Here is a 25,973-nt window from a genome sequence, read left to right on the forward strand (position 1 = left end):
AATTTCGAGTCGACGCCTTGGCCACTAAACCCGCAGCACAAGTTCGGAAGGTAGATATATATATATATATATATATATATTATATATATAACTATATAGTTATTCATATATTATTTATATATATATTATATTATATAATATATATATATATATAATATTATGTAATATATATATATATTATAATATATATATATATATATATAAGTAATATAATTATATATATATAGATGTTTATATATATATATATTATGTATATATATATATATATATATATATATAATATATATATTATATATATAATATATATATAAATAAATTATTATATAATATATTATATATACATATATAATCTTAATATATATTTTATTATAATATATGATATATATATATATATGTTATATATATATATATATATATGTATATATATATATATATATATATTATATTAAATCTCTTATCTATATATTCTATACCTATATATATATATATATATATATATATATATATCTATATATATATTATATATATATGCAGAGTAAATGTAAGTACATCGACCTATACAAAAATATCATGACTATATATATTTATTGATTCTGTACATAAATTACATATGCTGTATATGTAATGAATTGTAATATTAACTTCAAAATGTATTTTTTAAGTAAAAGAGGAAAAAAATGGTTAGGTAGGTTCGTGAGACGATGGATATTTGACAATATTCCTGGTTTAAAACCCTAAGAAAGAGTTGCTTCTTGTAAGCAATCAGGCACTGCAGGAGAGAGAGAGAGAGAGAGAGAGAGAGAGCGAGCGAGAGAGAGAGAGAGAGAGAGAGAGAGAGAGATGGTATGGCCATAGTAGCCTAATAAAATTGAGTTTTAAAACAATCATTAATTCGTATATGGTTTCAGACAACACGAACTGGTAATTTTACCTGTAAGGAGAGAGAGAGAGAGAGAGACTCGAGTATGTGAATACCCTAAAAGTCCAGACAAAAATACAATTGATCTCTCTCTCACTCTGTCATGGTGATATCCAAATATTCGTATAATTGGAAAAATAAGACAATAAAAAGTAAATGAATAAAAGACACTATGAAGCTGTGTGTGTGTTCAAGGGTGTGTATGTATGTTTGTGTGTGTATACATATGTTCATAGGTGTTAAGTGTGTGAGTGCATGTGTGTGTATACATATTCAAGGGTGCGTGTGTGTATACATGTGTTCAAGGGTGTGTGTGTGTGTATGCAAGTGTGTGTATGCATGTGTGTAATTGTGTATGCATGTGTTCAAGGGTGTGTGTGTGTATGCATGTGTTCAAGGGTGTGTGTATGCATGTGTGTGTGTGTATACAAGTGTTCAAGTGCGTGTGTGTAGTATATGCATGTGTATGTGTGTATACCTGTGTTCAAGGGTGTGTGTGTATGTGTAAGTGTGTGCATGTTTATACATGTGTATGCATGTGTATAAGCGTGAGCGTGTGTGGAAGTGTGTATGCTATATAGTTTCACGCAGCAATTAATCATATCAACTGTGAAAATAAAAACGGAAGAAAAAAATTAAATTAGATTTATTTCAAATATAATTAATAATAAAAAAAAAGTTATTTGTAGGCTTACTCCCCGAGTAAGCGATAAAATTCCTTCAAACTTGGCAAAAATGATCGTGAATGGGGTTGTTTGAGGCCTGTCAGTACAACTGTCAGTTACACTGATGAGAATCAAACTCTGCTTGATTTTGGAGGCGGGGCTAACGCGCACTGAAGGGAACATTGACCGTGAATGGCTACCAGTCAGTTATCAGTGTGAACCGCATGTCCAGAGTGTGAGGAATGTTGGTGCAGAGATTTGAGTGAGGTTTAAGTAGTTAAGATGCTGGAAGATAGAGAATTTTGGGGGCGAATTTTTCAGTTATACAAAGAACAGCCATGCCTTTGGCAAATTAAGTCTAAACATTATCTGAATAAATATAAAAAAACGAAGCGTATGGAAAATTAGCAGAAAAACTTAAAGAAAAGTATCCTGATGCAACCACAGACTTAGTGAAGAAAAAATCAACATCTACAGGAGTAATTTCAGGAAAGAAGCAAAAAAAGTCGAAGATTCTATGCGGTCTGGAACTGGGGCAGATGATGTGTATACGCCAACTTGGACTTACTATGAAGATTTGATGTTTTTAAAGGATCAAGAAGCTATTAGAACACGGTAAGAAACACATTATTTATTATTTATTTATTAAACATAAAACAGTTACATTTTCAAAAATACAGATGGTTCATAATATAAAAAAGTTTATTAATAGATGTAATTTGGCCCCATGTAGTAAGTCATAGCTGACTTCTTGGTCTTTCTGAAAACATGAGAAAATGCAGTTGTTTTAAAGTGTTTAATAGTTCTTAGCAATCATATGTTCTTGAAAACATAATGCTCCTTCATTGCAAAAAAAGTTTCTAAATATTTCCCTTGAATGCAGGCTAGCTTGTGATGCATGTCTATCGTAACCTGCAATTTAAGCCTACAAGAGAGACTAACATCATCATCATGTTCAACATTTAAAATCTTTGATAGTCGTCTTTCTTGGTGCTACGCAAAAAATTGTGCAGAACACAACATGCCATCACAATCTTTTCGCAACTTGTATAGTCCACATTTAAGGAGCTATGGAAAATCCTAAACCTAGATGTCAAAATGCCAAATGCATTTTCTACGACGTTTCGAGCATGTGATAGTTTATAATTGAATATTTTTCTTTCGTGATTCAACTCTCTTGCGCTGAAAGGTTTTAAGAAATCATTTCTAAGCGCAAATGCCTCATCTCCCATGAAAACAAAAGGTAATTCATATGCTGAATTATTGCAAACACGAGGAGAAGGAATATTCAGATTATTGTTTACAAGCTTACTATAGAACATAGTTTCCTTCAGCATCCACCGTCAGAAATTCTGCCATTTATCCCAAAATCACACATCACAAATTCGTAATTTGCATCAACAATAGCCATTAACACCATGCTATCAAAACCTTTATAGTTCCTGAAATATGCTCCATCTTTGGATTTAGCTGTAATCTTGATGTGTTTACCGTCAACAACTCCCAAACAATTTGGAAACTGCCATTTGGTGTCAAAATTTTCAGCGATCTTGAGCCATTCATCCTGTGTTGTAGGGAACTGGAAAGAAAAAGCTACAATAGAATATTTTCCATAAATGTTATATAATATGATATAATGATATTATGTGATACAATAATGTGGTATATAATTATATAATTGTGCGTCATGGTCTAGTGGTCATCTGACTGCGAATCAGAAGGGCCCGGGTTCGATCCCCGGGTGGCGCCGATCGCGTGCTGAACTAGGACGGTCTTTAACCTCAATAGTTATCAGCTATTCAGTGCTAAACGGCTTTGGTCTTAAAGGGTTCTTCAGAAATGTGGAACTCGATTAAAAGATCATGGGTAACATTGAGCTAGCAACTCAATCTGGCAACCGTGAAATGCTGATGTGTCCTTACAGGACGGTTCCCACCCTCTATAGAAAAAAAAGGGATAAGGTAAAATATATATATATATATATATATATATATATATATATATATATATATATATATATATATATATATATATATATATATACATGATATAATTTTTGGCAGGCTTGTGACATTAGTGGAGAGGAAGTCGATGAATCATTGGTAAGTGATGCATCAACAAGTAATGACACAACCCCCTCACCTCAACCAACATCTACCATCAAGAAAAGGAAGAAGCAAACTCCTACAACCGCGATAGAACAACTAGTCATGGTGAAAGGCGAACGAATTCAAAATACACCGGCAGAGGGCCAGCATGATCATTTTGGAAAGAGTTTGGCTGCTAAACTGAGAAATATTCCCAGCACGCAAAGGATCTATGCTGAAAAGTTAGTAAATGATGTAATGTTTGCTGCGGAACTATGTCACCTTAGTTCTGCAACTGTTTTCAATGCAAATCACTTGTAATGCCTCACAATAGTCGAGCCTAGCATGTCAACCCCAAATCACGAAGATCAAACTTCACATAGCTTAGCAGGATATTTTTCAAACTTTACTAGTCTTTGAATATAGTCATGTTGCAATATTTATAAAAAAAAATTAAAAGTTTATGACAATTAAAAGTTCATGATAATATTTACTGTTTCTTTTTAAATTACATTTTCCTTGATTTTATTCATACAATGAAATGGATATAGAAGCTAAATGTTTATTTCTTTAAGTTCATAATAATGTTTATCAATATTTTTTTTCCACTGCAGTGTTCTTTACATTTATTCATATCATAAATGGATAAAAAAAAGTACAGCTTTATTTTCTTACTTTCAGGTAACCTATCATTGTTGTTCAAACTTTTCTTTTCTTAATTGTAATAATAAAATGGAAATAGAAGTTACAAGTTTGTTTGCTTACCTTCATATAATCCTCCATTAACGTGTTAATAATGGCACTGCATGTCTCTGGAATAATTTTGCCAAGCAATTGTGGTGACATCCTTGTATGGAACTTTAAATCTTCATAGGATTGTCCGGTCGCTAAAAACCTGAGAGTTGCTGACAATCTTTGGTGAGGCGATACTGCTTCCCTCATATTAGTATCCTGCTTTTTAATATAAGGAGTAACACAGGAAAGCAACTGATAATAGGTTTCCTCGTCCATTCTTAAATAATTAAGCCAGTCTTGTGGTTCAAATCTCAGTTCTTCCATCAAAAATATGTGTGATTTTAAATCCCTTCCCTGTAGCCAATCCTTACACCATTTTGATTTAGTCTTTCTTCGTTTCTTCAAAGTAGAATGCGCCGCAACAAGCCATAATCTCATCAACAATAACTCATTATCACAAAAAATAGAGGAAGCCATTTCGATTGTCTAATCACCACGGTAGTCTATCCTACACTGATGAACGCACTGACCGTTAGTGGACGTCCTAGTTCTGACACAGAAGGAATTCCTTCAGTAATTACTGATCGTGAATGGGCTGCATTAAGGTTCCCAACCTGCAACCCCTTCCATTCCTTTTGCTGTACCTCCGTTCGTATTCTTTTTCTTCGATCTTACTTTCCTTAACTCTATTCTAATCATTGTTTCATATTGCAACTCCTTTTTTTAAGGGTCTCCTCCAATTACACCTGTCAGACCTTGTCCCTCTCAGTTTTCCTGTCGGCGCTGAATGATCTCGTCATCGTAGGTCCCAACGCTTGGCCTTCAGCCTAAATTGTATATACTCGTAATAGTACTTGAGGAATTGACTGGTACAATTCGCTTTTAGTTTCTTGCCCACATAATAATTATTTGCATCAATTTTTTTTTTACATTATATGTGATTAATGTAGATTATTATTTTTTTTTCTACAGACTGAGCTTCACTTCAGGGCCATTTCGAATTCAGTCATGTCGTTGCAGTACATCCACAAAGACAGTTGATACAACTCATTAAACTCATTATTATTATTATTATTATTATTATTATTATTATTATTATTATTATTATTATTATTATTATTATTATTATTACTAGTCATTCGATTACTGAATAAGGGAGGAAAAAACCGTCACTGAATTGATTACTGGCGCTAAATCCGAATATAGAATTTAATAAATCGGTAAACCCAGTCACTTATCACACACGCACACACACACACACACACACACACACACACACACACACACAGAATGTCCCCTCAACAAAGTGAAATCTTGTACGCGCTTTATTATTGCCAATTCGTCGTTTTGAAAGAATCAGCGTTCGTGAGCAATTCGTCAGTCCACCTTCAGGAGCCATTTGCAAAGCTAAAAAGAGTTGATATAGTATCTTGTTTTGTAGTCAATTATTATCGATAATCAGTAAGTAAATCAATTAGTAAATCGAGAAAATTTTAAGTAAATCGATGACACCCTTTTGAGATTCATAATTGCGAAATCAACACGGTATATCTGAGGTAGCTTTTGTTCTATAGGAATTATGACGAAATGTCGAGTCATTCAAATCTGTGATTGAGTAATTAAGAGAATTTCAAAACAAGTGCCCATCAATATGACGCAAAGATGACATTTCCTATTATGAAACTCGTAATTGTTTGAAGAAATTAGTTTAGGCGTTTAAATTGCTTTTATGTAGACGAACTGCTTTTGTATCAAGTCGGCTTTATGGATGTACCGAAACGAATTCAGTTTGTACCAAAATGACTGAGGAGGAGGAGGAGGAGGAGGAGGAGGAACAACAACAACGACTGAGGAGGAGGAGGGGGGGAAGGAAGAGGAACCACTTGGAACCACCTGAAGCCTAAATACGGCAGTCAGCTGACGTCGAGGTTAAATGCTATTCAACATTCATGACAGGAGTCGACAACTGAACTCGATAAGTTTATCATGTTCGTTAGCCTACTCTGGGAGTAAGCCTACAAACTACTGTTGTTGCTGCAGTTGTTGCTGCTGTTCTCGTGGGGTAGGGGGGGGGAGGGTGTGTTGTGGTTAGGACAGCCCTATGGAGGAGCCTTAAAAAGGTCTGAAAAAGGTGTTTTGCGTCTAGTTAAAGAAACAGGAATTTTAGGATAGGATATTGATGATTTATTTATGAGAATGAAAACGTAAAGAATAAATAATGAGGAGCGTGTTAGAAAGTGCAGAAAAATAATTTACGATAAAATATAGCGTAATTTTAATCTTCGTTGGTGAAACAGCACGCTACTTCGTTTAGTTAGTAGGTAAAAAATATCCTTTCGGTCGCTCAAGGTTGGAGACGAGTTTGCAAAAAAAATTTGCATTCAGTCAAAAAACCATTTTTCCTGTAAACACTACGGTTACTGTAGGCCTTATGCATGCTTAATATGCCAATGCATGAATATGTAAGTAGGAATAGGTCAACAGATTTACACAGGAATGGTCTGATTTTTTTTACCAGAATCTTAAATATACAATGACAGGGTCAGGGACCTTATTCTTGTTAAACCCAGATTTCATTCTGAATGTAGTTATTCATCCTGTGCTTCTCATTTGTCCACAATACCTGTGTATGCAAAGTGAACTAGGTAGGACGTCAACTGGTTCCTGACAATAATTATGTTGTTCCTTGTTAAGACGTCCACTCTGCCTCTCGTTGCTTGATAGACCAAAGCTATATAGAGGAGACCAGAGGCTCCCAGTTTGTCGTTGCTATGTCAGCATCTCAGTATTATTATTATTGTTTTGTTTTTTTGGGTTTATCACAGTCCTGCAATTCGACTGGGTGGTATTTATAGTGTGGGGTTCCGGGTTGCATCCTGCCTCCTTAGGTGTCCATCACTTTTCTTACTATGTGCGCCGTTTCTAGGATCACACTCTTCTGCATGAGTCCTGGAGCCACTTCAGCCTCTAGTTTTTCCAGATTCCTTTTCAGAGATCTTGGGATTGTGCCTAGTGATCCCTTCCCGCCCACCTTCCACGGCTTGCATTCTTCTCTCTTTCTCTCTTTTACACACACGCAACAAACGGATCATCATTCCTATATATATATATATATATATATATACTATATATATATATATATATATATATATATATATATATATATAATCCCCTCTCTGTGTCACAGAAAACACACGCACACAAAACCACACGTACTGGGTAAGTGTATAAGTAACTCATTAACTGGTATAAGATTCTCTGCTACACAGAAATACCGTCTGTTACGCAATGCTTAGGACTAGCTCTTATATTTAACTGTACATATCTGAAAGTCTCTCACAAATGCAGCCGATAGTTAGAGGAAACCACCTGTGAATGTGCTTCCATTTTTAAATTTCAACTACTCTCCTTCTAGTCATAGTGGATGAAGATAACTTTATCATCCACATAATTTTTCGTGATATTAATTACCATAATATTATTAACTGCAAGAAGAAACGCCTGGATATATTTACGGTATTATGTTTTTCTAAAAGGCAAAACAAATAACCCAGAAATAAAGACAAAATCAAAGCAACAGCGCACCTCAGGTAATTCTTACGACGCAAAAAAGAATTATCAACTATTTTCCTCTAGGCCTATGCCGTAATTCGGCTTGGAAATTTACTCGGCCCTTGCAATGAGTTCTGTTACACAACAGCAACAGTAAGCAACGCTACGTTCCCCTGGCGATAAAAAGACCACACGCATCAGCTGCTCCAGCATAAATTATCGAGTTGATTATTCACTACTGGCTGTCAGTGGAGCAGACAGCCTGTCGCCATTAGTTCCAATTATTTAGTTCCTCTTCAAAGCGCAGGCGTTTTCTATGACCATTTTCTTTAGCATTAAGGTCCGGAGTATTCATGCAGTTCCTAACATTTTCAGCAACGACTGAATCCAATGTTATTATTATTATTATTATTATTATTATTATTATTATTATTATTATTTGGGACGATAGGATGCGTATTTACAGTAATAGTCTCCCCGATATCAACAACTTCTGAACTAACAAAATATGGTCCGACATGAAATTAAACGGCATTGTTCTGGACCTCAAGATTAATTGAAAATGACTGAGACATGAAAAAATTCCCTAAATACAAAAGACACCAGTTCCACTTAATAATAGCTTTTTAATAGCTTCTGCGTAGGTGTCAATGATGAAGGTCTTACAGTGAACGAGACAACTCCCATGATAATCAAAGATCCGTTAATGACTTTTCAGTAGTACTAATGTCCGTGTCGTATAAACCACTCTTGTCAACACTACCGAAGTATAGAGGTGAAAGGTTAATTAGCATACCTATAATATATATTATAGCTACAGACAAAATTTGATTATTACAGGAACACCGACGTTAAGTGTTCCCTTTAATGCGCTAGTACAAAACGCTAGGCCATTTCGCCTCTCAATAATCAAGAAACTATGATATCGCATGTCGTGAATTTCGAACTGATCATTTGAAATCCCCGCCATTTAACTTCACAAGTGTTGCGTTAAATTGGGGCAAGACTGAGGGATCTCGCGGGCGATACATTGAACAGAAAGCTGTCCAATACACGACAGTTTAAGACGCAATTCCTAAATGCATGGCGGGGAAGGAGCGCGTCTTAGAGTGAAAAGGACGTTATGAATTTTCATTAAAAAATATAATTTGCTAATCACTAGTACGAGATAAATTATCTATGTAGAGATTTGGAGCCAAGGACTCCGTAGCCATTCAAGAATTTGCAGATTACGGCCTTCAGCCAGAACTTAAGTCAATTCCTTGATCTTAAATGATGACGTAACTGTCATATTACACATTCAAGAGTAAAATAGATTTAGTGATATCCGTAATGTCGAAATAAACGATGATTCCCGCCTGAATTACAAGGATTCTGTAGTTCACGTGGGAAAGGGTAAGTTTCTTTTGAAGAAGGGCGAAGCGACGCTCATTCCTGCCCAGAACCTGAACCGTGTAAGTACCGTGAAATTTGTGAGTCTCTCAATTCTCCGACTCCCGGCAATCGCCATGCTAGGTCGAATTCCGTTGTAACAGTAAGTTAACTTTATCCACGTATATATGTGCCATCCCTGCGATGAGGGACTCGATTTATGCAGCAAATGAAAGCTTCCAGTGCAAGGATGTTATTTGTTTGTGATATTGAGTCTATGGGTCTCGTATTGTGCAGATTTTTCGTCCAGTTATGGACTTGGTGTTTTGCCAGCACGTAACATCAAAGACCCTATGTGCTACCACATAAAAAAAGTCATGAGATTTTTCAGGTTATTGGAATAAAATTGGTGAGAGCAATACGAAACTGCGTGTACTGTGGAATTCTGCTAGGAACTTTAGTTTCAATGTACTGTTAATGTATTTAAATGTTTATTTTTGTTTGTAATAAAACTGTTTTGATGACCAGATTTTATTGTATCTCGCCCTAAGAGTTTTAGAGTGCGCGCCTCCTCAGAACATCCGGGCACGAATCATAAAATAAAAGTCGTAGAAATTCCCGACATCAAACATCGGATTATGTGTCCGGAACCATTTTAAGGGAGTTAAGGCGGCCATACACGTACGCGACTGGCGCGAACAGGTCAGTCCTTATCGTGTATGGGGGCTATTGAATGCCACGTCCTCCTTATCCCGTCTTTCGGTCCTTCCATTTCAGCATGTTGAAATGACTGGCGCGTTGCGACTAGCGCAGCGGGTGTTTGTTAGGACTCAGGCCAAGTTTCAACATGTACAATACCTTATTTCCTCGTGGGAGTCGGGGCAGTACCTACTGCTGTTGTGAAAGGATGTCGCAGTCAGTCAAGTATTTATCTCACGATTCCATTCTGATTTTTTTGGACCTGTACAGAGCACTACCGTGCTTTGAGAAAATACGAAGTCCGGATTATTCCAATTAAGTAAAAAGACAAGCAGCTTATGAGCAATTACTGGAATTATGTAAAAAAAAACAAATAAAGATGCAAACAGCTTTTGTGAAACCCAAAACTGCCAGCCTTTCATGGTAACTTTTCACTAATATAAATGAGTTTTACAATTAATTTGTAAAACATTTTAAAGGATAAACGTGGCGATAAAAACATTAACATTCTTAAACGACTGTGAATTTCACTAGCAAAACATTTGAGAGGAAATCTGTCCATAGTGATCGATATCACACCTTTCATCGATATTCAGATTCGTTCATCTCCAGAGTCAACTTAGATTCCTGTTATATGAAGTAAAGTATGTTTAAGAATGATGCATTCCATATCACCTTGAGAGAGGGAGATTCTGAAATGCCGGTAAAACTTTGCGTTGGTTAAATAAAATGAAAAAGCTGAAAAGCATTTTGTATATTCAGAGGTCCGCCTAAACTATATGAATGGATTCCGTTACTCAATTACTGTACCTGAAGCAGCAATAAAAATTAGGAACACCCCAACCATCATCAGTCATTCTTAAATCATTTCTATAATCTTCCGGGTTATTTTCCTTTAATTCTTTCATTTAAGTCATATGGTAAAACCTCTTTATTAGCCATGGTTTCACCCATACTTTACAATTTTTCTTGCATATTTCATGCTCGTATTCGTCTTGCAGGAGTGCTATTATCATTATTGCACTTATCTTCCTTTTACTTGGTGCCATGATTTTAAAACAATCACCATATCAGGACACTACAGGACTGAAAGGAACACGGCCACTGCATATTAGCTCTGCCCTCTCAAAATATGCGTAGAGCAAGTCTTCTGCGTGTATGTGGAATACCCAAGAGGACTGGAGCGCGCGCTAATCCCGGCAGGACAAACCCCATGCCAGTCGCGTACGTGTATGGCCGCCTTTAGAGAAATGCATTGGCCAATCTTTATTGGGGGGGGGGTGTTGTTGTTGAGGGATGGGGGTGAGGATTGGATGGTGGTGTCACACCCATATTTACTCATTTTCGGCAGTCAATGAGAGAGAGAGATTGTCTGAATCATTTTTTACCAGGTCGAGACCATCCCTCCCTTAATTGGCATGTAATGGTGCGCAGTTAGACTTAATTTCTTACGACTTAAGTCTCTCTCTCTCTCATGTAAACTAATTCTTGATTACTAATCTCTCTCTCTTCTCTCTCTCTCTCTCTCTCTCTCTCTCCTTCTCTCTCTCTCTCTCTCTCTCTCTCTCATAACAATTCCTGATCCGCCCCCACCCCCACCCACTCTCTTTCTGAAACTATGGTGACAGCATCTTGTGCCACAGAAACGATATCCACTTTTCGTACTTTTGTCAGAGCTCCAATGCGACTTTGCAGAATTGAAAAAAGGTCTCCTAATGTTTGTGGTGTTGACTTTGTTGCCTCAGGAGCCATATTTAGGAGCCATTGACACCTGCACTGGTCCCCTAACGTTTGTTGCAAGATTCTGTTGAAGCTTAGTCTTTTATCGTACGATGTGGTGTCGTTAACGATACACTTTTTTATACATTTTTTTATAATTCTTCTTTTAGGGAGGAATTGGAGATATTCCCTGAATTGGTTTTATTATTTCAAGACTTTTTCTATGCATTTTGTTTTACGATCTTATAGTTATTTAACAGATGTGGTGCTAATATTCACCAAGCAATTATTTCAGGGAGAATCAAATCCTGAAGTGAACGAATTTAATGCGAACGAAACTCCAGACTTGGTTACGAGGCTGATTTTGAAAAAATTACTCATTCCCTTAACAAATAAATTCATTTAACATAGTTTTTTCAAACTGTTCTTTGAGTTTGGGGATCATTCTGGGAATGATGCTAATTAGTTGAAGGAATCGTTGGCCTAGTGTGGGCCGTTGGACTTTACCGTCTAACCTGCGCGGTATAATGGAAATATAATGACAGAAGAAAAAATAAGAGTGATTTCAAATGCCGCTTGTGTTCTAAGAATGACTTTCAAAATAATTGAAATCTGCGAAATTCCGATCATTGGTCTCAGTCCTTCATTCTTTGCGTGATTTATTTCTGAAACGAAATGGTGGATATTTAGACATTGATGAAAGTTTCCTGTTTGTAAACAATCTAATACAATGTCGAAATATATACTGGTATGAAAATCACTTAAATACCGCTAAAACAAAACGAGAAACTACGATATCACCAGTTACAATTGAAAGACTCATTTGGAAACATATACAGATTCCAATGACTGTAGCCAACTGACAGTTTTCATTACGATAATTGGTTTTGAAATATATGAACGCTTCCTTTCACTGAGTGAGAGAGAGAGAGAGAGAGATTCTTTTCGCGTTGTGTTAGATATATCAAAATGTCATTCACACGACTGGTACACGCTCAAATGATTCTTTATTTCCTGATAATTAATTCGAAATGTATCTAAACCGCAGTTGTAACAGAACCAAAAGGAGGCAAATATTGAATGTAAAACTTGACAATGTCACAACACTCGAACAAAAAACCTTGAAAGTAAATTGGAAAGTGAATTGTTCCGAAGTGTTGGACGGACAGTTCCGAGGGAGATTCAGGTGCAAATGGCAGCGTTGTCAACGCTTCTTCGTCCCAGACTCATTCTGGAAAAAGGATGAGATCCTATGTCGACAGACTTACTGGAAAAAGGATACGCTGTAGTTGACAATATAAGCAGTGATTTAAGCACCGGTAGTTAGTCGACTGTTCTTGGTCACAAATTGCCAAGAGCTGGCATGACCTGAAGACACATCGTGAAATTTTATATATATATATATATATATATATATATATATATATATATATATATATATATATATATATATATATATATAGTATATATATATGTATATTATATATATATATATATATATATATATATATATATATATATATATATATATATATATATATATATATATATATATATATATATATATATATATATATATATATATATATATATATATATATATATATATAAGTATTGTATTTATGCCCTTCTTGCTCTAAATCAATGGCGCTTCTGTCGCATCGTTGTATAAATTTGTGATGGAACTCGTTTAACATATTGAGAAAAATGGCTTCCATAGTTCTTTAGAAGAACTAATCTTCTATGAAGGCTTCTGTGATAAACGATAATAAGAGAATGGATGGATTGTCTTGTTGTTCTAATGGTCATTATAAACTCATGAGAGAGAGAGAGAGAGAGAGTGTACAGCGTCCCTACAAATAAAAAAGAAAAAAAATAATTTAGCAGATAAAACTGACCAACTCTTTCTTACCCTCATTGGAGGACTAATTCCTGTCCTGTGCCGCTGCCCCAAAAATCATGATCAAAAGGAACCGAAAATAAAAGGACTCATTCGATTAAAGTTGACTCCGCGGTTATTCCTCCTCCTCTTCTTCTTCTTCTTCTTCTTCTTCTTCTTCTTCTTCTTCTTCTTCTTGCTTTTCTTTTCTTCTTCTTCTCTCTCGTTTAAATAGAATTATTTTTCTTTCAATTTTTTATTACGTTTTTTGTTTCACCTCACGGCTCTGATATGATCCCCCCCACTCTCTCTTTGTCTCTCTCTGTAGGTGAAAAGCACAAACCCTTAAGATCTTTTTAATCCAAAGTGCAAATCATCGCTTTGGAAAAGCAATTTACAAAATAAAAGATTTTTTTGTGTTATGTCTGAAAACGCTTAATGTATATTTCTTAATACTTTTGATATAATAAAGCTGGCCTTATGAACCAGTCGTTAGCATTTGAAATCATTGTACTTTTCTCTTTGGCTACTTATTTAATTTTCCTGTAATTGCTCCTTAATATAATGATATATTACGAGCTTCTGTAATTACAGTTCCTGCATTGTAAATGCACACTGTGCTTGTTTTAAGTAAATAATTATAATGTATAAATAGGATTGCATAATATACATTAACAATAAGAATTTCACCATCATCTGTAAATTACAGTTCCTGTATTGAAATATAACTATACTTGTATAAAGTAAATAATTGTAATGTAGATTGAACGATATAATGGGAACACTATTTTTCCATCGGGCGAATGTTTACAAATGTTTACAAAGTACTCATTCGTGTTTGTCGTGGATCTGATTGGCATCAGTGTCCATTGCTGTATAAGATTAAACACAGTATCTGTGGAGGCGATGTCTAAACAAACAGTCAATCGTGTGAGTCTCATTGATAAAGACTACTAATTGTCTGTAAGGATGAGGCTCTCTTGCTAACTGATAGGTTTTAGTCGACCAGCGTTAGATTTGTCTGAATATAAGTTTTCCTTTTATTCAGTTTGGACAGTTAATGGTTAAGTATAGATACTTGCAACCTTGTAAGGGGGCATTGCCGTCAGTGCAATGTAGGCTTAACTAAAAGGGTTTTGCAGCGTCCCTGCATTTTAGTGTGGTCTCTTAATAAGCATTTTTGATGTTTATTAGAATTTGTTCATCAGATATACAGATTTTCTAAGTAATTCCAGTCCCCTGTCGAGTGCACTAAAATATACATCCTTAAACAGATGTTCTAGCAAATACATGAACATCATTTAGACTTTGAAGACTAGAACCTAATTTAGACTTTTTTAGACTTGAACATCAGTTGCACTTTTTTTAGACTGGAATTATTTTAGACTTTTTAACACTAGAACATCATTTAAAATTTATGATACATGAGCACCACGTTGACTTTTTGAGACTTGAACATGTTTTAGACTTTTCAAAACCTAACGATGGTTCCTTCAGATTTTGAAATCCAACGAATGGGAGAGAGAGAGAGAGAGAGATTGTTTAAATATATTGATCCTAAGTTACAAATGATTGTCTTGCACTTTATTATTATTATTATTATTATTATTATTATTATTATTACTAGTGCATATTTTCTCATTTATTACGAGAGCAAGACGAATATCCTAATGATATTTTTAGTACATTTGCCCCTGTCATACAAGACCACGATGAATATTTCAATGGATGTTCTTTGCCTGAAAAATATTCCATGAATAGTTTTTGCATATTTGCCTTACGACGTCGTCACCTTCTATATTTTTCAGCGTAATGACTCCAGTTTTAGTTATTAATGTTATAACTAAATAATAAGTTTTTTTGCAAGGCAGAAATTGTTGTCGTGACCCAAAATATCGGCTCAGATTCAGCAAAGTTTCATTCCAAACTGAACCATCAGAAATACGATCATTAATGTAGGTGGGCCATTTAGTGTTCTGTTCCCCTGAAGAGCAACAATTCTTGCCTTACTTATTCTTGTAACGCTGTCTCAGACATCAAGTCGACAGGTTCGAATTCTGGAGGTTAAACGTTTTTTTTTTTTTTTTTTTTTATTATTTTGTTATTTATTTGTTTCTACTGAAATGGCTCTGTTGTTGAGATAGCCTGGGATTTAGCAGTAATGAATGTTTCTCCAAGTATATAATATTTTTTATGTTTATGACATTCTTAATAATAATGATCGTTTCCCCAGATGTTTAGTGTTGCACTTATGTCTCTTTTGATAGCTTCGTATTTCCAAGTGCTTCAATCAGAGGAGACTTTTTGCGTTTTTGTGTTTACAAACGTCTTTCCTTCTGTGACACTTTTTGGTTCTGATGGAACCGACATTTTGACTTTTGTTTATTTTTGTTGTTGTTGTCGTTGGTGATGATGATCCTCTTCTTCTGATAATTATTATTATATTATTGCGGTTTTACTCCAAATTAAATACTGTTGGCATTGCGTATTAAATCGAGTTTTCATCCCAGAAACGCCAGTATTTATCATTGCAATTATTTGACCTTTAGTGTTAACGAACCATCAGGGCAGTGATTCTCAAACTGGGGGGAATATGAAGCTACCAGGGGGGAAATAATTACACTACCTACTAACTCAAAAAATCTCAAATGGATTTTCTCATGTCCTTTTATTTCTTACTAACCGCTCTCTATCCACTTTACTCTGTATGTTTATCAGTATATTTGTACATTTGACAAATAAATTAGTAAATAGTCACAGTGTGTTTTAACTACTCTTTCCCTCATACACATGAAGGGGGAAATCTGGATGGTTAAACTGGGAGCAGGGGGAAATGACAGGAAAAAGTTTGCATTCACTGCATTAGGGAATGTTTATCCCACCGAAGATTGAAGTCGAAACCAGCGACTTTTCCTGGAATGGGAACTGGAATGCATCCTTGGAATGTGCCCCGGTCTAACGATCTCCTATGAGTTAGTCTAGGAGTAGGAGAGGAGTCATTACACAAACACCCACAGCCACTTTATATCAAACCAGAATATTAAGGAACGTAAATAAAATATGAAAGAAATGCTAGATATATATATATATATATATAATTACACAAATAACAAGTTACTAACAAATAACAGCGGTACAAATCATACAAATGAAATCAGAAAAACTTACGAATACTTCACAATTGTAAATAATCACTTCACAAACACTCTTCAAGTATGTAAAACAAACTAAATGTAGTTACCACCACAGATCAGCTGGAGAGGGGTTAAAGGTCCCGTAGTCTGAAAGCCAATGACACATGCTTTTATAAAGCCAAGGAGGTTAACAGAAAACGAGACTCTGCAAGGAGTCTCGAGACTGAAGGGACAGGTGGTAGCATACTTAATGATTATAGAGTACAGAAACAATTATTCCCCGGACATATGATTAATGCAAATCATATTCTACATAATATAAACATAATCGTAACAGCTCCCCCGTGCTAAAAGGCGGCTGAGAGGTTTCACGATGATCATCCATTTATGATGGATGGGAGGGATGCTTGAAGATGCCTAAACGCGAGACAATGCATCTGCTACTTTATTTTCTGCTCCAGGAATATGCTTCACTTTGACGTTGAATTCCTGGAGAATGAACGACCACCGGAGCAGTTTCTTGTTATGGAGCTTGGCCCTTTCATGGAAGGCCAGTGGCAAGTGGTCTGATAAGACTGTCACAAGAGTATTTCCATGCAGATATACTCCGAAATGTAGAAGTGCAGCTACAACACCATAGAGCTCTTGCTCTACAGTAGACCAACGCTGCTGAGTTGGGGAGAACTTCCTGGAAAAGTATGAAACAGGAAGCAATGGGGATTCGTCAGATGGCTCTTCATCCTTTGACTGTAGAAGCACAGCACCAATACCTGTGTTGCAAGCATCAACCTGCAGATAAAAAGGCTTGTACACATTTGGGCATTTTAGGATTGGACGAGAGGTTAACATTAGTTTCAACTGATCAAAAGAGTTCTGGCATTCTGGTGACCAGATGAAATTTGCTTTAGCTGATGTGAGTTCATAGAGAGGTTTTGCAACAATAGCAAAATTTTTACAAAATTTACTGTAATAAGCAGACATCCCAAGGAAAGTCTGTACTTGCTTACGGTTAGATGGAACTGGGTATTCAAAAACTGCTTTTATGTTACTATCTTTAGGTACAACAGAACCACTACCAATTACATGACCTAAATAGTTAACTTTGGCATTGCCAAAACAAGATTTCGAAAGATTAATGGTCAGATTGTTTGAGTGAAGTTTGTGGAACAACTTTTCCAATGTTTCAAAATTTTTTTCCCAGCTGCTTGTTGCAACAACCAAGTCGTTCAAGTAGGCATATACATCTTCAAGATCTCTGATCAACTCATTCATTACACGCTGGAAGGTTGCAGGGGCATTACACATGCCAAAGGGAAGAACGTTATACTGAAACAAGCCAAAAGGAGTAATGAATGCACTGATTTCTCTAGCATTTTCAGTTAACTGAATCTGATATTATCCCTTTAAGAGGTCTATTTGAGTTAAATAATTGCAATTTCCTATATTGTCCAAGATATCTTGTATTCTAGGAAGTGGGTAAGAGTCCTTCTCTGTAACAATATTCACTTCTATAATCTGTGCACATCCTTACTTTCCCATTAGGTTTGGCAACTAAAATGCAAGGCGAAGCCCAAGGTGAGCAACTAGGGGAAGCTAATCCATTGTTTAATAAATATTCAACTTCACTTTTCATTAACTGCAGTTTTTCACCCACAATACGATAGTACTGTTGTCGAATAGGAAAGGTATTAGGGAGAAGCTTTATATCATGTAAAACAATATTTACAGTTACCAGGAATATCTGAACACACACTTTCATATTTACGTAACAGGCTCTGCAATTGTGTTCTGTGCTCACAAGTCACGTGTTCAAAATACTTATCTAAGGAACCAAGAATATCAGAGTTGGAAAAATCTGTCCATGAAGTATTCATGTCTAAGTGGCTATCTTTTTCATCGTAGTCTTCAGTACTTCCTCCACAAGGTTGCACACTTACTTCACAGGGTTGCACACTGCTATCAACTAACACTGGGGAAATCTTATGGTAAGGTTTAATTAGGTTGACATGAACTAGCTGGGTAGACTTCTTCCTGTCAGGAGTAGAGACAACATAATTAAGTTTATTTATCACTTTTGATACCTTATATGGTCCAGAGAACTTATGTTTTAATGGAGATCCTGAAATTGGAAAATATACTAGAACATTGTCACCAACTGTAAACTTTCGCACCTTAGCTTTTTTGTTATAATTTTCATTCATTTTCTCTTGTGAAACTTTCAGATTATTGAAGGCAAATTTATGAATTTTGTCAAATTTGTCTTTCATGTTTTGCAAATACTTAGAAACTGTTACAGGAGTGACTACTTCAACCTCACCAGTTAAATTTTCTTTAACAACTCTTAGTACATCTCTAGCTTTTCTACCAAAAAGCATTTCAAACGGAGAAACTCCAAGGGATTCGTTTGGAACACTGCGTATCACAAACATTAAGATCTCCAGGGTTTCATCCCAGTCTCTTGCAGATTCCAAGGCATATTTTCCAAGAAGGCTTTTCAATGTCTGATGTGCCCTTTCCAACACACCCCGAGACTGTGGATGATAAGCTGAAGAAAATGATTGTTTAATATGCAGCTCTTTCAAGACAGATTGGAAAACCTCACTTTTGAAATTTGTTTCCCTATCACATTGTAATTCTTTAGGAAAACCTAATACAGTAAACACTTTAATTAGACTTTCTACAATCTTTTTGGCAGTTATATTAGGTAAAGGAATGGCAATTGGAAATCTTGTGGTGGGACACATTACAGTCAACAGATACGGATTACCTTTACGGGTTTTGGGCAAAGGACCCACACAATCTATAACAACTTTACTGAATGGTTCATGTGGAATGGCAATAGTTTTTAATGGTGCAGGTGGTATCACCTCGTTGGGCTTTCCCGCTATCTGGCAGATATGACAACACTTTACAAAGCTTTTTAAATCATTTTTCATTCCTGGCCAGTAGAAATTAAAAGATAATCTCTGATAAGTTTTACTTACCCCTAAATGAGAATCTGCACAATGAGCAATTTCAAGAATCTTACTTTTTAGTGAAAATGGAACTATAACCTGCTCACAGTCTGCCCAAGATTCTTTCGCCGACAATTTAGAAGGTCGAAACAAGCGCATCAGTATTCCCGTCTCGATGTAGTAGCAAGGAACTTTGTCAATATCTGATTTCTGAACAGCCTTTTCATATAAATTACTCAAACTACCGTCTTCCTGCTGTAATTTAACAAAATTATCTTTAGAAAGGTTTAACAGATCAGGTAAGTTTGAATGATTAATAGAAACATTAGGTACATTCTTAGGTTGCTCATCAGTAGATTTCTTTGAGCGAGTTACTACACAAATTGAATCCTTAGGCTTAGTACCTTGTGACTCTTGTTTATCACATTTGCTCTCAGGATCATAAATTATCAAATTGCACATTACTTTACTACCCGCTAAATCATTACCGAGGACAAGATCTACATTAACAGGAAATTCATTATCAGTGACAGCAACTTTTACAGTTTCATTAACATAAGGGCAATTAAGATTTACTTCAGCAAGTGGCAATACTTTAAGACTTGAAAAGTCTGAAACAACTACATGTTCATTAGTAAATTTAAGATCAGGAACAAGACTCTTATGTATTATGGACTGAGCAGCCCCTGTATCTCTTAGTATAGATACTTTCTTTGAATTGAGAAGGCCATGGCAAACAAATTCTTTGAAATAATCTATCTGATCAACAGCACAATGCAAACTAGTTTTCTTAACCACTGACTGGGATACCTTACTAGGATGATTTGGCCACTTTGCAACCTGGTTTTTGTACAATTCTTTAGTGTGATGCCAGGCTGCTTACAAGAAGCACAAGAGCTAATACCAGTTGCACCATTACCATCAGTATCTTTAGACTTCAGGAATTTTAGGCTTACTCTTATGAATTAAGCTATGGTTATCAGCAAGATTTCCCGCTTTCACTAGATCTTTGACCTCTCTCTCAGCTATATACATCGAAATAGGTGGTGGTAATCTCCGATGGAATTCTTCCAAGGCTACTAGATTAACTAATTCATTGAAATTTGCGACTTTTTCACTTGCAAGCCCTTTTTTAAATAACCTAAGCTTTTGATTAGCAAATTCTGTAAATGTTTGAGAAGTAGTCTTAGTAGCATTCCGAAACAAATTGTCTATAACCCTCGTGGTGATAGCATAAGCGTCTAGAATATTCTGCTTTATAAAACATTGTAACCTTCACCAATTAAATTTGATACAACTTGAATTGCTTTGCCACGTAATTGGGGTTTAATTAACCATAACCACCTGATGCAGGCCATTCTAGATTAGCAGCAATATCTTCATAAGCTATGAAAAAACTTTCAAAACGTCTCTCATCAAAAAATGGCACAAGCTTTTCTTGCTCTAGACAAGTCCAAAAATGAAATGGGCCGTGAACTAGAAATATCAAACTCTTCACGATGCTTTTTCTAAAGCTATTTTAGCCTTTTCCTCTTCCAACCTCTCATTCAACTCTGCCCTTTAATCTTATATTCCAATTCCAAGTCCATAAGCTTCTGCTTTTCCTCTAACCTCTCCGAGAGATAATACTCTAGTTCTTTGCTAACTCCCCTTAATCTTAACTGTACTCTAGCTAGCTCTAATTCTTTATCTACTTTACTATGCTTTGACCTCAAGTTAATTACCTGTCTTCAGTAAAACATCCTCATCAATATAGTAATCAAAAATAGAGTCTAGAATTTGACCTTAAGCGCTGTGTGGCTCACCTTAATACTAAGCTGACTAGCAAGGGACAGCAAGTCACCTTCTTAGCTTGAGAAAGCTGAAAAGTTCACGGCGGGGTTTGCTACAAATTCTGATACATCAAAAAGGCATTCGGAGATTATTACTCTAACGTTACAAATATCAGGAGTTAAGTCATTAAAATGCAAAAGCACGAACTAGTGCCAGGGTATACAAGCAATAGTTATGAGTAGTAAAGGAAATTGAAATATCAAAGTTAGTCGAAGTCTAATCAGTGAAAAATTTATCAAGGACACTGAAAATCACTAAGACTAATAGGCAACATCGAAAATTATTCTGACGAAAATTGCATTTAGATACGTACGTTTAATAAAATTTGCATATGCGAGTATGAGTATGAATGAAGCATTACAGACGAAATAGCTCGTAGTATGAGTATGAATGAAGCATTAAAGACGAAATAGCTCGTAAGAACAAATTTCAGACGCTTCGAAAGCGTTGTCATGTGAAGACCAATTGTTTGTACGGGAACAAACCACTAGTCCAGACTAAATAACTACTTTAAAGATAGTGATGTGGCTTAGGTCGCTACAACAAAAGATAGCTTGACAGTTTCCCTAATAACAGTCAAACAAGGAGCAAGGAACTACACGAAGTGCCCTTTTAACTCTAAACTCGTCAATACTATCGGGAGCAAGGTATTGTTAAGACACCAACACGGCATAAATGACAGAACTTAATCTACCGAAGGGATTAGCAGTCAGACGAACACTTTAGGGAAGCTACACTCAATTAAACTTCAACCGAAAATTATGGCAGTAGTTAACAATTGACAATACATTTAGTTTAAAAAACTTATTTGAAAAATAATCAACAGATTACGAAAAATATTATCCTGATATTTGATACCGAAAAAGCAGTTTATTCTACATACAGACGTGTGTGTGAAGTTAACATGACAAACACTTTCCGAATACAACTAATAGTTATTGAAAACAGCAATTCGTAATCCCGGACAGGCCCCCAAAATGTAACGATCTCCTATGAGTTAGTCTAGGAGTAGGAGAGGAGTCATTACACAAACACCCACAGTCACTTTATATCAAACCAGAATATTAAGGAACGTAAATTAAATATGAAAGAAATGCTAGATATATATATAATTACACAAATAACACAAGTTACTAATAAATATTAGCAGTACAAATCATACAAATGAAATAAGAAAAACTTACGAATACTTAATTGTAAATAATCACTTCACAAACACTCTTCAAGTATGTAAAACAAACTAAATGTAGTTACCACCACAGATCAGCTGGAAAGGGGTTAAAGGTCCCGTAGTCTGAAAGCCAATGACACATGCTTTTATAAATCCAAGGAGGTTAACAGAAAACGAGACTCAGCAAGGAGTCTCGAGACTGAAGGGACAGGTGGTAGCATACTTAATGATTATAGAGTACAGAAACAATTATTCCCCGGACATATGATTAATGCAAATCATATTCTACATAATATAAACATAATCGTAACACTGTGTTTTTTTTATTAAAAAGAGTCCAGTTATCCACGATTACCACCTTCAGCACCTCACTACACTTACACTGAACATTCTGCTATGGACCCCCATCCAAAATACATTGTTTAAGAACCTCAGAATTTTCAGAGAAATTTGGAAAAGTCAATTTTTTAAAAAGTATACAAAGTCCATTTTGAAGAATGACACTGTTGCCCTCCAGCTCCGTAGAACTTTCCAATCTGCAAAATATTTTTTTTGAAAACTGCAAAATTCTAGATCCTATGACCACAACACTCATTCGAAGAACATTTCCATGCTACTCAATGGTTCACCGAGCATACAAACAAAGCCATACAGCACCAATAATATCCCCTAAGAATGTTGGGAAAAGCTAACCTGAAATGCCTTCTTTACTAAAAGTCCTTCTCTTTATCTCGTGAGCTTCTGTTTACAAAAACGTCCACTGAACTCTCCTGTTCGTGTTTGAAACTACATTTGTAATAAATACATTATTAAAACATATATTTTAAATATATGAAAATACTCCCATGACCCAAGGGTCACTGGCGAGATAGGAGTGTGAATATGTATTCAAAAACAGGGACGTAAGCTAGACGATGCCGTGCTATGCTTGCAGTGGCCTGGTTTGCATTTGCCTGTGCAATCATGAGCATTATCTGGCAAAACATGTCACAGCGCCTTCCTATGAGAAGCTGGTGACCTATCACCTGCAGAGGTAACACGTGACTTCCTAGTCACATGTTCGTCTGTCTGTATGTTATGTATGCTGAGATAAGCTTTGTTCTATTATCTTTGTGAAAGACTTTGTAACTTTAGATCTCTACTTCTCTTCATCAAGAGCAGTTCTCTGTAACTAACTCTTCCTCTACTCCAGAGATGTAGTTCTTAATAAATTGTTAAGTTGGTTAACTCAGAGTTTGAGCCATCGCCTCTACACTTAAGGAAGATACTAATGGGAACTTAGAAATCTCTCTGCATCGAAGTCACTCTGACGAAATGGGAAGTAGAAACACCATACTTGCGTATGACAGTCGCAAGCTATAACATTCAACGGGTCGCCTTCCTGTACTTAGGCGAGACCCGTATACATTGAGTCTTCCAAAGGGTTAAGGAGGAATTCCTTTGACCAATCATAAGCCTGTACACCATCACCAATGTTTCTAACGCCTCCTCTCATTGGCTGAAATCTCTGGTCTTTTGGCAAAGCCTTCTTTATAAACTACTTCCCATTCGCTGGTGAGACGAAAACCCATTTTCAGAAATTTCTATTATCTTTTTTTATTTTTTTACCGCCTGTATTGAGTAAAAAAAAATTACGAACAGGTCAGTGAATGGATATACACACGACATAAATAAAATGAATGGGAATGCTCCTCAAAATTCCATATAACAATGATTAAGATATGTGAATATTCAAGCTTTTTACTGGTACATTAAAAATGGGTCAGGAAATCTTAGATTTATTTAAGATCCACCAATTAAGAGACTGGTTACGGAAGGCTTCTAGGTGGTCAGCCTGGAGTGTCTCCTGGGGGTTGGTAGGGGTATGCCTAGGACTTCATCACCCCTGGGGCTGTAATAAATATATATTAGCTATATTATATATATATATCAAATCAGCACAAATATGCATTGATGCATAACTGTAGGGTGAAAATTTAGGATAAGCCAAATAGCCTGAACAGCTAATGTGACGAACGTCTAGTCATTTTCCAGCACCAGATTTAATAAATTATATAATCTATTTATTAATTTATTTATCAAAATATCAGTTTTGCTAATAAACTGACCTTCGCTTTATGTATTTCCCCTTTAATTACCTTCTTTGTTTCATTGTAAGTGTAGTTAAACTTTATATCAGCATTAAATTTTCCAAAAATGAGTTTTGATGATAAAGAATTGAGGGCAGAGAGGAAGGAGACTGGGAAGGATGTATGCAATCATCACTAATATTGTACCATTGTTTATTTTAACACGAAATTTAACCTATAGCGATTATTGGTATGAAGTGTTTACTTGTCAGCCACTTAATTAATAATAAATTAAATGATAAATTAATAATAAATACCTTACTATTCTGCACTTTTTTTAGACACTTGTAATGACATTTATGATATTTACACTAAAGTACACAATATACCATTATTAGTTCTTCCTTACAATAATGTTACAGAAATCAATTCAAATCTTGCCTGGATGCTGTTTATAAATATTTATGTCCGTATCGGATAAAAGTGCTCAAAGAATTGCAGGTGGTCTCATAAAGATCAAGTTAAGTAAACTAAATGATAATCCACACAGTATACAGTAGTGTGAAGCTGCCTTACACGATACTCAGCATTGTCATGTTACTGTAAGTTCTACTATCATCCTATTGTGTGGTTTTAATGTCTAGATTAGTTTGAAATGAGCTCACATCACTATACTGTGTAGCATTTTTCTGTATGTACCCATATTTCAGCATATGACTGCTATGTAGACTGTATTTACTATCATTTCAGCTTGTTCTATGAAGAAAAAAAGGCCTATAAAACACTACGCACGCATTGCAACATGTGTTTGAAAACCCAGTACTTTTTCATCCTGCTCACTAGAGGAAATCACCATGATCCGGAGTACCTACATGGTTGCCATTTGTAAACAGTGTTTTTGTGGGTCTTTTCATCTTCATAGTAAGTTGCTATGTTTTGGTAAAAGACATTTATGTCCCTGTATTATGATACTATATGCTGTAATCATGCAGTTTAGCATATTTTGTTACTATGTAATTTTGACAATGTACTGCGGTGATTATGTAGTATTATGAAGTATGAAATAACCATTATTAAGCTCTGTGAGAAAATGCTTATTTCAACAAGAAGACTAATAAAAAAACAGAAATGAACTGGATGTTTTTATTTCCCGAAAAGAAAACATACATATGAAATATTACAAAAT

The sequence above is a fragment of the Macrobrachium nipponense genome, chromosome 25 (assembly GCF_015104395.2).
Source record: "Macrobrachium nipponense isolate FS-2020 chromosome 25, ASM1510439v2, whole genome shotgun sequence".
NCBI classification, from domain to species: domain Eukaryota; kingdom Metazoa; phylum Arthropoda; class Malacostraca; order Decapoda; family Palaemonidae; genus Macrobrachium; species Macrobrachium nipponense.